Raw genomic sequence first — 13,396 nt, forward strand, 5'->3', positions numbered from 1 at the left:
ATTGCTCTGTTGTACAGCTTAAGGTCCGGGATTGTGATTCCACCAGAGGTTCCTTTATTGTTGAGAATCAACTCAATTCTTTACAGAGTTAGAAAGAGCAATTCTCATATTCATTTGGAATAACCAAAACCCAGGAAAGCAAAAACTTTTTTCAACAATAAAAGGAATTCTGTGGGAATCATCATCTCTGACTTCAAGCTTTATTATAGAGCAATAGTTATAAAAACTGTATGGTATTGGTACAGAGACAGGCAGGTAGATCAATGGAATAGGATTAAAGTCCCACAAATAAATCCACACACTTACACTTGATTTTTGACAAATAAGCCAAAATGATATAATGGTAAAAAGAAAGCATCTTCAATAAGTGGACCTGGTCTAGCTGTCTGTCTGTATGTAGAAAAGCAAAAATAGACCCATATTTGTCACCTTGACCAAAGTTCAAGTTCAAGTGGATCAAAGACCCCCATATAAAACCAGATACACTGAATCTAATAGAAGAGAAAATGGTGAAGAGCTTCTAACACATGGGCACAGGAGAAAATTTCCTGAACAGAACAGCGATGGCTTATGCTGTAAGATCAAGAATTGATAAATGGGACCTCATAAAACTTCACAGCTTTTGTAAGGCAAAGAACACAAATGGTAATCAACAGATTGAGAAAAGATCTTTACTTATCCATCATCTGATAGAGGGCTAATATCCAATATAAACAAAGAACTCAAGAAATTAGACTCCAGATGTGGGCTCCCTCCTCAAAGCCCAGACAGTAAAACAGCAACCACTTGGGCCCCAGGGCTGCAGCTGCCCACCTGTTGAGTGAAACCTGGTTCCAGTTACATTCAGAAGCTCCACCCCCACAGAATAACAAGGAAGTCACTGATTGGACTGTTACACTGACGTATTTTCGGGGAAGGGTTTTTGGCCCTGTTGGGAGAACAAAGGATTATTATTAAAGAACCAAGATGACTGAGCTGTAATGTCTCCCGTCTAATTTTTTACCCTTCTACGTGGGTAGGTATGTCTGTGTCCATTCTATCCTATCTCTAACTCTCTCTAGCAGCTGCTCTCCTTTCTAACTTCATTTTTCCAGGTTACCCACTGTTTAATGTTACTGCAGGACGGTAACAGATGGCTCCTAACATCGGGCTAGTTTGGAGTATATTTTAAACTGAACTCTCTTATAGATATGGACAGCGTATTCCTGCCGGGGTGCACAGCCGAAGTGCTGGGTTTTCGGCCAGAGTGCTGGGGTCATCGGTGGGTCCGCTGGCTTTATCTGAGTCCAAGCGGGAACAGATAGGGACGTACCCACTTATCATAGATGGTAAGTGGCTACGGGGTTACGGAGAATTCTCGCTGGGATAGACAGCTATGTGCTGGGTTTTGGCTGGCCAGGGTGCCAAGGTATGGCGGGGTCCACCGGTTTATCTGAGCCTAAGCTGGCACAGATAGGGACGTAGCTACGGGAAACCTTGGGGACAAAAACGAGCTATGCATATACTCAGGAAGAACTATCATGTCTTGTTTAAGTGGTTCAATGTGTGTGTATGTTGGATGAATGCGGATTGTCCCGTCTTGCGTTTTTGTTTTGCCCCTTCATACATGTGGCCAAGATGGCCACGGAGGCTCCGCCCTCTCAGCGGACATGCTGAGTATAGGCTTTCCTTATCTAGTGCTAGCTGCTCGGTTCTGGAACAAATTAGTTTGGTCACAGCGGGCAAGCGAGTGCGGTGGCAGTTAAAGGTAATAGGTTTCTTCCTTTGCCCGGGACGTCTTTGGCTCACACAGGCCATTGACTGTATGTGTAGTCGGAGGAGGGGCTAGAGACTCCATGCAGGAGTGCTCTCCCCTCCCTCTCTCCACACATTCACATGGGGTGTGGGCGGCCTGGCAGGGGACACCGGCCTGCACATACATGCATGTGATAGAGTGAGTGTGCGGCCGCGCTGGGCCGTGGCTGGGGGAGCAGAGCTTTGCAGACACTGCTGGCAGCTCGCCCCGCAGGGGTCACTTCTTGGCGGACTGACAGTGACTCTCGGGGGAGGTTTACTTGAGCGTGTGCACTCGGCACTCTCTGCCCATGGTCCGGGGACTTTCCCCTAAGCACAAAGATAAGGAACACGTCCTCCGTGTGTAGCCTGGGAGACAGGCCTTCAGAGCGAGAAGACAAGTTCCGCACCTGCACGACCCTGTGGCCAGCCCATGGCTACCTGCTCGTTTTCTAGTCTGGCTGAGTCTGCGAGCTCCTGAGGTGAGGCGCCTTGCAGGCCTCATAACCCAATTCAGACCAGGAGTTCTGGGCTGTAGTGCGCTATGCCAATCGGATGTCCGCACTAAGTTCAGCGAGGGCTGAGGCTCCCCTTCCCGATGCTCGGTGTCATGGGCCACCGGCCTGCACATGCGTGCAACAGAGTGAGCGGGCAGCCGTGCTGGGCCCTCTCAGGATTAAGCAGGACTGGGGGGACACTGCGCTTGCATTGGAGATCTGGTTTTGACACCCCAACTTTGCCCAGACTCAAATCTCTTGGTCCGCATGCATGAGGCCCAAGCGTGCGGCCCAGCCTCAAACTACACTTCCCAAGAGACTTAGCGGCCATGGCAGTGCACATGCACACAGATTCCATGTTTGCCCATGCACGCCATCTAGTGGTTGTATAATAAATTACAAGCTGCCAATTCTCAGCCGATCTAGTCAGGTCTAGTGGATACACAGGTTTTCAATTACATGCCTACTTTTCCAGAGCTTAAATTATTAGGGCCAAACAGATTTCTTTGACATATAATATTTAGTATTCTATACAAATTTATAAAACTAAAGCTTAATTTCTAAATTCTTTTATTCTCATTTCAATAGACCTCATTTGGCTTCTATCTAGTCTTAAAAATATATATTCTTTTATTTATTGTTAAACAAGTTATTAGACTTTGTTTTCTTTGTTACATCTATTTTGAAAGACTAGATTTGAGCTGGTACTATAACATGTGTCCTCATTTTATTTGGGCATTTGTAAACAAAATAACTTGTTTTTCCTTCACTGAGAGCCCAACTAGTTATTATCAGTGACTTGACTCTAGCCCAAAAATGGGTTGGCATCACTCTGGCATGTTGCCATCTGCTTTAAAACAGGGTCTCTCTGTGTAAACCAGGCTGTCCTGTGGCTCGTGAGTCTGCCTGCCTCTACCTCCATTATGACTAGGTAAGTATCCCACCTGACTCCAGCTAGAATTTAGATACAAGCCATACATCTGTGGTAACTAAGTTTTTTTTCTTAGCTGTATTTCAATTTATGTATGGGCTTGACATCAGATTTGTTAACTACAGTTCAGAGACACTCAAATAGAGTCAAGGTTATTCATACTGAGTCCTGCCAGACAAGGGCTGTGGCTCCAGGTGACGATGCCTGTGTGCAGGGTTGATGAGGCAGGGCAACTTTTCAGTACACTTTTGTCTGTCTGCCTAGATATAGTCTGAGAGTGTTGGGGCAACTGGGAGCCCACAGGCAGGAGTCACTAACAAATGTCGCTAACAAGTGCACTTTAGTTATTTGAGTTTGCTTACTGGTTTTCAGAAATTTTTGGTCTTTGTACAGAAGCCTGTTGACCAAATGGTGGGCCGCCACAGTCTTCACAGATAGGCACCACAAGAGTGGTCATGGCCCTGGCTACCAAGCCTCTGGCAGCCCATTACCAGTAAGATGGTGGTTTTGGCTTTCTTTGCTCATATCCAGTGCTGTTGACACAGTGGCTGCTGGGTCACTGTCCCATGAAACTGCCCTGGACTGGTGCACCCAGAGTGGTGCAGTGCACTGAGGTGCCGCCCCCTGACTTGAGCTTACCAGCGATGCTACAAGGCCCCAGGACCTGACTGAGTTCCACCTCTTGAAGCCAGACTCCACTCTTGTGCTTTGTGCTTGAGAATAAGAGTTTTTCTTTAGAAACAGTGCTTTTACAACACCAAGGTTACTAATTATGTTTTAAGTTTTAAGTCAGCTAGAAAAGGAAACAGAGATAAAGAACAAAATCACCCTTAGAATCTGACCTCACTACAGGAGGTGTAATCTTTAGATGTTATTCAGGTGGTATGCTCAGTGATAGTTCACATTTGAGTTAATACATAAACACACAGATGCTTCAGTGAAGCTTTAGAGACATTCCTTTTGTTTTACAACCAGGGCTAGGGAAGTCTTCCTGGTTGTGCCTCTCCTTTACCTCAGGGAAATGGTTTTTGAGACAAAATCAACATTTTCACAGATCCATTCAGATGTGGGCCTAAGTAATTGTAAATTTGAAATTTATGTAGAGTCGATGAGGTCATAAAACTTTTAGAAACATTACAATCTGACTTGCCTATTTCTTATGGAGGTATTGTGTATTTAGGAAGTTGTTTTTCCTTCATTGTCCTGGTAGCCTTGAAGTTAACTATTAAAGCCTCAGCTACATCAGGAGAGTTGTTTCTAAAAAGAAAAGATGAGTTGCTTAATTTAAGTTACTTTAGACTCATCTTAATCTCACCACCGGATTTAAGCCTCTTTAAGAATTAACTGGTGAGACTAACAGCCTTTTACAGTAATTAGAGGAAGCTTCTGTCACTTGTCAATTATAACCAAATCTTTAGTTTTTGCTCACAGCAATTCTTTGGCAAAAAAGGGCATTAATATAAATCCATCTTTTCTCATATTCTATATAAAGTTTTTATATCCTATTACCAAGCTGTTATAATATTAACAAAAATTTTTATGATAAAGTTTTGAAAGTATTTTTAAGAAATGTCTTAACAACCTAGAGACATCTTTTTCTTCAAACATTAAATCAGTTATTACTATATATTAATAGATGTATATGAATACACTGTGATTGTACAGATGGCCATAAGCTATCGTGTTTTTCTGCTAAAATTAATATCAAAAGGTTTCACTTATTTTGCTTGCTTCAGTGTAATCCACTGAGACTATAGTCATAATGTCAGATATCACTGTGAGTGGTTGTGGTTGCTGAGATCCAAACTCAAGACTTTCGGGGGAGTGGTCACTGCTCTGGCCTGCTGGGCCATTTTGACCAATGCTATGTCACATGTTCTATCCTTTTATTAATATATAGATACTTACTTATCTGAGTTTTTTATTACCTATATTTAGTCAATTTTAATATATGATTTTGATCTCTAAATTGATGTTAATTTATACACATGTGACTATTTCTTCTCAGACTCTTAAGTTTGATTACTTATACTTAAATGATTTATTAATTGGTTTTTGTCTATATTCTTTTTTTATATATATATTTAATGTTCCTTATACAATTGACTAATGCAGTCATACATTTCAAAGTAGGAGGATATGCACTCCTCCCCGAGAGTGTCTTTGCTCTAGTTTTTGCTTATATTAGAGACATGTTTTGCCTTTTTGATTATGTTAAATTATACTCATTTTCATTTTTCGCCTCCTTTTAAGCATACTTTGTTTTGCTCATGTTTAAAGGTATATTGCCTCTCGCTTGTCTTGAAAAATCATTTTTTAATATAGCGTGTCATCCCAACTTGCCCAGGAAAAGGGGCTTGTTCAGGGTTTTTACTCAATGGCAGCTTTTTACTTTTATTTGCCAAGTGGATACAGACGCAGTATCATTTTATAGACATGCTGTTGTCCTCTTTATTTTGAATTTTCTGCAGGCCAATGTTAAAAGTCGATCTGTGGCAGAATGACATTGGCCTCCTAAATCTATTAATTCTCATGCTATTGTGCATTAGAGAGACCCACTCACCAATGCATGGCATGGTTTGGGGCAGAGACTCAGTCTTCATTTTTTCACGAAGAGAGGAGGAGACGCGGTGGCTCCCAGAGAGATTGGTATACCAGTTTGATTCAGAGCAGCTGCTGTCCTAGCAGGAAAGCTCAGAAAGTTTTTTTTTTCCTTTTTTCTTTCATTCAGTTTGTTCTAAGGCTGACAGGCTTTTCCTGCCAGTTTTGAACGTGTTTTTCCCGTTTGATTTGGAATTCTGCTTACTCCCAATAAAGCAGGAGAAAGTAACCTATGGCTCATCTAGAGCAAAGTTTCGCTGTCATTTCAATGTTTACATTCTGAGAACAGGCAACATCCCAAAGTCGCTGGCATACCACCAAGATTCTAACAGTTCAAAGGTTATTTCGACTACCAGAGTCTTCAAAGGACTTATTTACATTATCTTGAAACCTGTTCCCTGGGCAACCGACTCCAGAGCTCTAGCAGAAGATTTGCAACTGCGAAATCTTGTGTAGACATGGATTCGCTCGCTTGGGCCCTCGGCTCCAGCCGCCCCTTTTCGGCGTCAGGCTGTCAGAAGTTCCTCGACTGCTTCCAGAGAATCGTGGCAGCTTCCGGACTTTGCAAGTGTTTTAGGCACAGCTTGGCATTTGGTATGGATGGGTGGTGCAGAAAGTAGCGCTCTCTCTGGTGGTGAGGTTAACTCAGGTAAGCACATGCCCAGTGGCTGTCTGTGATAATGACGTGTCATAAGCCCGCCTCTCGCTGTGCAAATTTTGCCTGAGGGGACAGAGCCAGAGAGAGAGGCTCAATGCACCGTGATGATTCCCATACAAGTGTGTCGAGCTCATGTCCTGTACCCTGCATTTGTTTTTTTTAATGAGAGAGGGTGAAATGTGGACTCCCTCCCCAAAGCCCAGACAGTAAAACAGCAACCACTTGGGCCCCAGGGCTGCGGCTGCCCACTGGTTGAGCGAAACCTGTTTCCAGTTACATTCTGAAGCTCCACCCCCACAGAGTAACAAGGAAGTCACTGATTGGACTGTTACACTGACATATTTTGGGGGAAGGGTTTTTGGCCCAGGTAATATATCTGTTGGGAGAACAAAGGATTATTATTAAAGAACCAATATGGCTGAGCAGTAATGTCTCCCGTCTAATTTTTTACCCTTCCACGTGGGTAGCTATGTCTGTGGCCACTCTATCCTATCCCTAACTCTCTCTAGCAGCTGCTCTCCTTTTTAACTTCATTTTTCCAGGTTACCCACTATTTAATATTACTGCAGGATGGGAACATCCAGAGAACCAAAAATGGGGTACAGAAATAAACAAAGAATTCTTATCTGAGGAATCTCAAATGACCTAGAAGCACCCAAAGAGATGTTCAACATCCATAGTCATCAGGGAAATGGAAATTATAATGATCCTGAGATTCTACCTCACACCAGTCAGAATGACTAAGATCAAAACTTAGGTGACAGCAGATGCTGGCATGAATGTGGAGAAGGAGGAACATTTCTCCATTGCAGGTGGGATTGCAAGCTGGTACAACCACTCTGGAAATCAGTCTGACAGTTTCTTAGAAAATTAGAAAGATTTTTACCTGAGGACCCAGCTATACCACTCCTGGGCTGCCACACCCACTCCAGTAGAGTTTGCGGGGCAAGTCCAAAAGCTTGGCTGCAGTCCTGAGGCAAAGAGTTTCAAGAAAACTGGTCTCCTGGATGTCCTTGGTGTCCCTTAACAGGGATATGGTCCATATTTGTCCTTGCAATAGTCGATGGAGGGTTTTGTTTGCTTTCTTTCAGTATTGTTTTATTATAGGTGTAGAGGTGCCCCCAAGGAATGATCTGCAAATAGCCAAGTTAGATTGGACGTTGTTTCCTGGCCTCCACCAGTGTTCCAATCAATCCTAGTCAATGCTGAGCTGACCCTGGGCTTGGAATTTTAAAAAGAATGTTACCTATTCAGACGAAATGCCTCCAGCCTTGTAAGAGAGATAGTGAAAGAAATCAGGGTTTGCAGTTTACTGGATAAGAGTTAATAATCCCAGGGCAAGTTCAACAAAGTAAACTTAGAATTCTCATTACAGTCATGTATAGCAGACTACATTACCTAATAGAAGAAAGTTGATGGGCTCCTCTGGTAAATGGAGGTCCCTCACAAATACTTAGAATAACATCTGAGTCACTCTCATATACAGGAATTTACAATGGTCTAGGAAGAAGATGGGTTGTGGTTTAAGAAGGAGGTAGAGTATTGTATTATTCATAGAAAGGTGAGCAAGAACTGGACCCCTGGTACAAATTTCCACTAGCCCAGAAGAATAGCATAGTTGGGTGTTTACTAAGGCCTGGCTGGTGGTGGGTTATACAACAGACTAGAATTAGAACTATTTGCACCTGGCTTCTTAGAATAAGCTGAATTAATTTCAATTGTAACCACTTCCTAGTTCCTACCAATTCTCATATACATATTTTTCTATAGAATCATTATGCATCAGATGACCTTGATGTACCTTGACTGTTGTATTACCTAACTTCCCTTTTTCTTCTGTAATGACCAAAAAAGACTGATGCTTACTTTGAAAAATTACACTGAGATTCAGCACTCTCTTGTGTTCATGTCTATTTGTCACTCACTGACTCCTTGCCCACCTGAGTACCAGAACCCTGATTCTCCCTGGGTTGAGAGACCCCAACTGGGTTGGCCCATGGAACTGGGCATATACCCAAAGGATGCTCCAACATATAACAGGGAGGCATGCTCCACTATGTTCATAGCAGTGTTATTTATCATACCAGAAGCTGGAAACAACCCAGATATCTCTCAACAGAGGAATGGATACAGAAAATGTGGTACATTTACACAATGGAATACTACTTAGGTATTAAAAACAATGAATTCGTGAAATTCACAGGCAAATGGATGGAACTAGAAAATATCATCCTGAGTGAGGTAACCCAGTCACAAAAGAATACACATGGTATGCACTCACAAATAAGTATATACTAGGAATAAAGCTAGGAATACCCATGATACAGCTCACATGCCATATGAAGCTTAAGAAGAAGAAAGGCCAAAGAGTGGATGCTTCAGTTATACTTTAAAAGGGGGAACACAATAATCATGGGAGGTAGAGGATGGGAGAGACTTGGGAGGAAGAGAGAAGAGGAGAGGACAAAAGGGGGCAGAGTCAGGAATGCTAGGAGATAGGGAGACTTACAGAGGATCAGGAAATTGAACAGACGTATGTAGCAATGAGGGATGGGGAACCACAGGTAGCCACCAGAAAGTCAGGAAAGCAAGAGGCTCCCAGGAGCCAATGGGGAAGACATTAGCTGAAATACCTAACAAAAGGGAGAGAGAAACTGTAGAGACATATTCAGAGGTTAGGCACAGCCCCGGTTGAGAGATGGAGCTACCCCCCCATTTCCAAAATTTTAACCCAGAATTTCTCCTATCTAAAGGAAATACAGGAACAAAGAGTGGAGCAGAGACTGAAGGAAAGGCCACCCAGAGACTGCCTCACTTGGGGATCTAACCCATATTCAGCCACCAAACCCAGACATTATTGATGATGCCAAAATATGTTTTCTTACAAAAGCCTGATATAGCTGTCTTCCGAGAGGCTCTGCCAGAGCCTAGAGCCTGACTAATACAGATATGGATGCACACAGCCAAACTGAGCAAGGGGACCATAAAGGAAGAGTAAGGGGAAGGTTTGAAGGAGCTGAAGGGGTTTGCAACTCCATAGGAAAAACAATATTTATAATTTAGACACCCCAGATTTCCCACGAACTAAACCATCAACCGAAGAGTACACATAGAGGGACCCATGCCTTCAGCTGCCACCAGAATGTCAGGCCATCAAAGGGTGGCATTATCTGGCATCAATGGAAGAGAAGGCTCTGTAACCACCTACAGCCACACGTACGAATGGGTCTTCTGGAATGGGATTCAGGGCCTGAAAAAATTAAGGATACCAGAATGCAGGAAGGGGTTTGAAAAAAATGAGACCGACACATGGTGTGCTTTCAGTTCTTCATTATTATTGAATTCTCCTTGTTACAAGCAGGTAGGTGGGCAAAGCAAAACTCCTCCCCCAAGTCCGTTAGCACCTTGGCCCAATCAGCAGCTTCAACTTCAGTCTCTGGAGTTGGGACTTCTGGTGCAACAGGAACTTGGACAGAGGCTTGGCTACATGTGGCAAGGCGGGGTCTGACAGAATCAGCCCTCAACTGTAGGAGGGTCACAAGGCCCTTTGGTCCTGAAGGCTGGATGCTGCAATGTAGGGGAATGCTAGGGTGTAGAGGTGGGGGTGGGTGGTTCGGTGGGGAACACCCTCATAGAAGCAAGGGGAGGGGAATGGGATAGGGGGTTTGTGGAGAGGAAACAGGAAAAGGGGATAACATTTGAAATGTAAATAAATAAAATATCCAAGAAAGAAAAGAAAAAAAAACTGTTTCAGAGGACCCATCCATTTTAATGTCTGGGAATTCAGTAGCCATTCGGGTCCCCCCAATTCCATGGGAGACAAAAGTTCTTGAAAAATTGTCAGGGGATACCTTCCCTACATCGTCCTCACTGGCCATGGAGGTTTGGAATGAGGCTCAGATCTGTATACATGGAGTAATTTTACTGGGGCTTTCAAAAACAAAAGATAAAGACCAACAGATTAATTAAGCCAATTATGCAATTATGAGTATAAAAGTCTTAATCTTGGCCAGTGACCAAGAACTAATTCTTAAGAGTCTTTTGGTGTCAAAGCTCAGGAATACTGTATTTTAAAAGGGAAACTCCAAACTATCCAGTTACATTAGTGCTATATGAGGGACAGAGTCAAATTAATATTGCAACATTTTATTTGGCAGAAAATAATATTTTATATACAACATATAAATTAATTTTGAATTAACCAATATTTTGGTGAATACACCTGAACCATGAACCATGGTCAGGGTAATTTAAATCCCAAATGTGTTGCTAAGGCAGATATGTCTGTTGAGGGGAGAAAGGAGAACTAAGATATTTTTTAGCAGGTACAAAATGGAGTCAGGACAAGATGGTGTCACCTTAGTCACTTCATTGACTCAACCTGTTTTCATAGTCTGAATATAGATACTCTGTGTTCTATCCTGTGATGTATCTTGTTTTTATACTTTAATTTTATTGATATCTTCAAAATATCATGCACAGAACAAATTCTTGGTTTTCGTTTCCAAATCTAAATTCGGAGTATATTTAGAATAAATCTCAGAACTGTAGTCTACAAGGATTACATGACTTCAGAACTATCAGCATACTGAGTATTTTCTACTTCATTTTCTTCTTTCTCTACAGTCTTTTCAAACTGATCTTTGAAGACAGGATGTATATTAACAGTTTACAAATCTTAAGATACTTCCTTTGTCTATTCATCCAATGTGAACATTGAGCCCATTCTATCTCTTGATGCTTGTGGACAATTCGAAGTGTGTATCTATCTAATCCAAACCATGACTTCAATTTGTGCATACAGGAAGGAAATACTTGCACTTGTTTTAATATAATTCCAAAAATTTGGCTGCTACTTTACATTTCCCATAGCAGTTTTGTTCGTCCCCAAAATAGTAAGAAGACATTGTAATGTATTTAAAATCTTACCAATGCTTTTCAATGTTTATTTTACATAATAGACATGAAGTAATATGTATGTGTGTATTTTGCTTTTAGTGCCCTGGTTATTTCTTTTTTGTCCTCTACTTGTCCTTTTTATTATCTGCAAATATCTGCATCTGATGCTTTCAGCTGCTTGTTGGGTCTTTTGGAGGTCAGTCACGATGGGTACCTTTTTGTGAGTGTTCCATAGTGTCAGTAATAGTGCCAGGTCTTGAGGCCATCCCTTGAGCTGGATTTTACTTTGGGCCAGTCGTTGGACCTTCTTTTCCTCAGGTTCTTCTCCATTTCCATCCCTGCTGTCCTCGTAGACAGGAACAATTATGAGTCAGAGTTTTGACTGTGAGAAAGAAACCCCATCCCTCACTCCATGCCCTGTTTTTCTTCTGGAGGTGGGCTCTACAAGTTCCCTCTCCCTACTATAGGGCATTTCATCTAGGTTCCCTAACTTTGAGTCTTGAGAGTCTCTCATGTCCCAAATCTTTGGGACAATTTGGAGGGTTCCCTCAATCTCCTACCTCCTGAGGTTGTCTGTTTCCATTCTTTCTTCTGGTCCTCAGGGCTTCAGCCCTTTCCCCTCACCCAATACAAGTTTATGTTCCCTTCTCCCTCCCTCCCTCCCTCCCTCTCTCCCTTCCTCCCTCCCTCCCTCCCTCTCTCCCCATCCCCTTTCCCTCCCAGGTTTCTTCCTCCCTCCCCATTTGTGGTACCATTCTTCTCCCTCCCAAGAGGGACTGAGGTATCCTTATTTGGGCCCTTCAGCTTGGTGACCTTTCTGAGTTCTGTGGACTGTAGCTTGCATTTTCTGTATTTTTGTTTGTTTGTTTTTGCTAGTATCCACTTATTAGTAAGTACATGCGATGCATGTCCTTTTGGGTATGAGTTACTCCACTCAGGATGATATTTTCTAGTGCCATCCATTTGCCTGCAAAACTCAGGATGTCCTAGTTCTTAATAGCTGAGTAGTATTCCATTGAGTAAATGAACTACATTTTTTGTATCCATTCTTCTGTCATGGGACATTTGGGTTGTTTCTAGCTTCTGGCTATCACAAACAAGGCTGATATGAACATAGTAGAACACATGCCCCTATGTCCTGGTAGGTGTCTTTTGGGTATATTCCTAAGAATGGTATTGCTGAGTCTTCAGGTAGATCTATTTCCATTTTTCTTAGAAACCTCCAGATTGATTTCCAGAGTGGTTGTACAAGTTTGCAATTGCACCAGCAATGGAATAGTATTCCTATTTCTCCACCTCCTTGCCAGCATGTGTTGTCACCTGAGGTTTTGATCTTAGCCATTATGATGAGTGTAAGGTAGAATCTTAGGGTTGTTTTCATTTTCATTTCTCTGATCACTAAGGACTTGGAACACTTCTTTAGGTGCTTCTTAGCCATTCTAGATTCCTCTGTTTTCAATTCTCAGTTTAGTTCTATACCCCATTTTTTGATTGGGTTGTGGCTTTTTTTGGGTGACTATCTTCTTTAGTTCTTTGGGCTTAGTGAAGATTTTTATCCCAATCTGTACATTTGTCCTATTGATGACTGTGACCTTTGCCTTACAGAAGCTTTCTAGTTTCATGAGGTCCTGTTTATCAATTCTTGATCTTATTGCATGAATCACTTGAGTTATGTTTAGGAACTTATTAAAGCCAATGAGTTCAAATGTCTTTCTCACTTTTTCTTCTATTAGATTCAGTGTATCTGGTTTTATGTTGAGGTCCTTGATCCACTTGGACTTGAGCTTTGTACAAGGTGACAGATATGGGTCTATTTTCATTTTTCTACATACAGACAACCAGTTAGCATCACCACTTATTGAAGATGCTTTCTTTTTTCTATTGTATCTTTTCATGTATGTACATGTGTGGTTTTATTTGTTGGTCTTCAGTCCTATTCCTTTTATCAATGTGTCTGTATCTTTATCAATACCATGCAGTTTTTAATCACGGTTGCTCTGTAGTATAGCTTGAGGTCAGGCATGGTGATCTCCCCCA

This window comes from Mastomys coucha, unplaced genomic scaffold (genome assembly GCF_008632895.1).
Source record: "Mastomys coucha isolate ucsf_1 unplaced genomic scaffold, UCSF_Mcou_1 pScaffold21, whole genome shotgun sequence".
In the NCBI taxonomy this organism is placed as follows: Eukaryota; Metazoa; Chordata; class Mammalia; order Rodentia; family Muridae; genus Mastomys; species Mastomys coucha.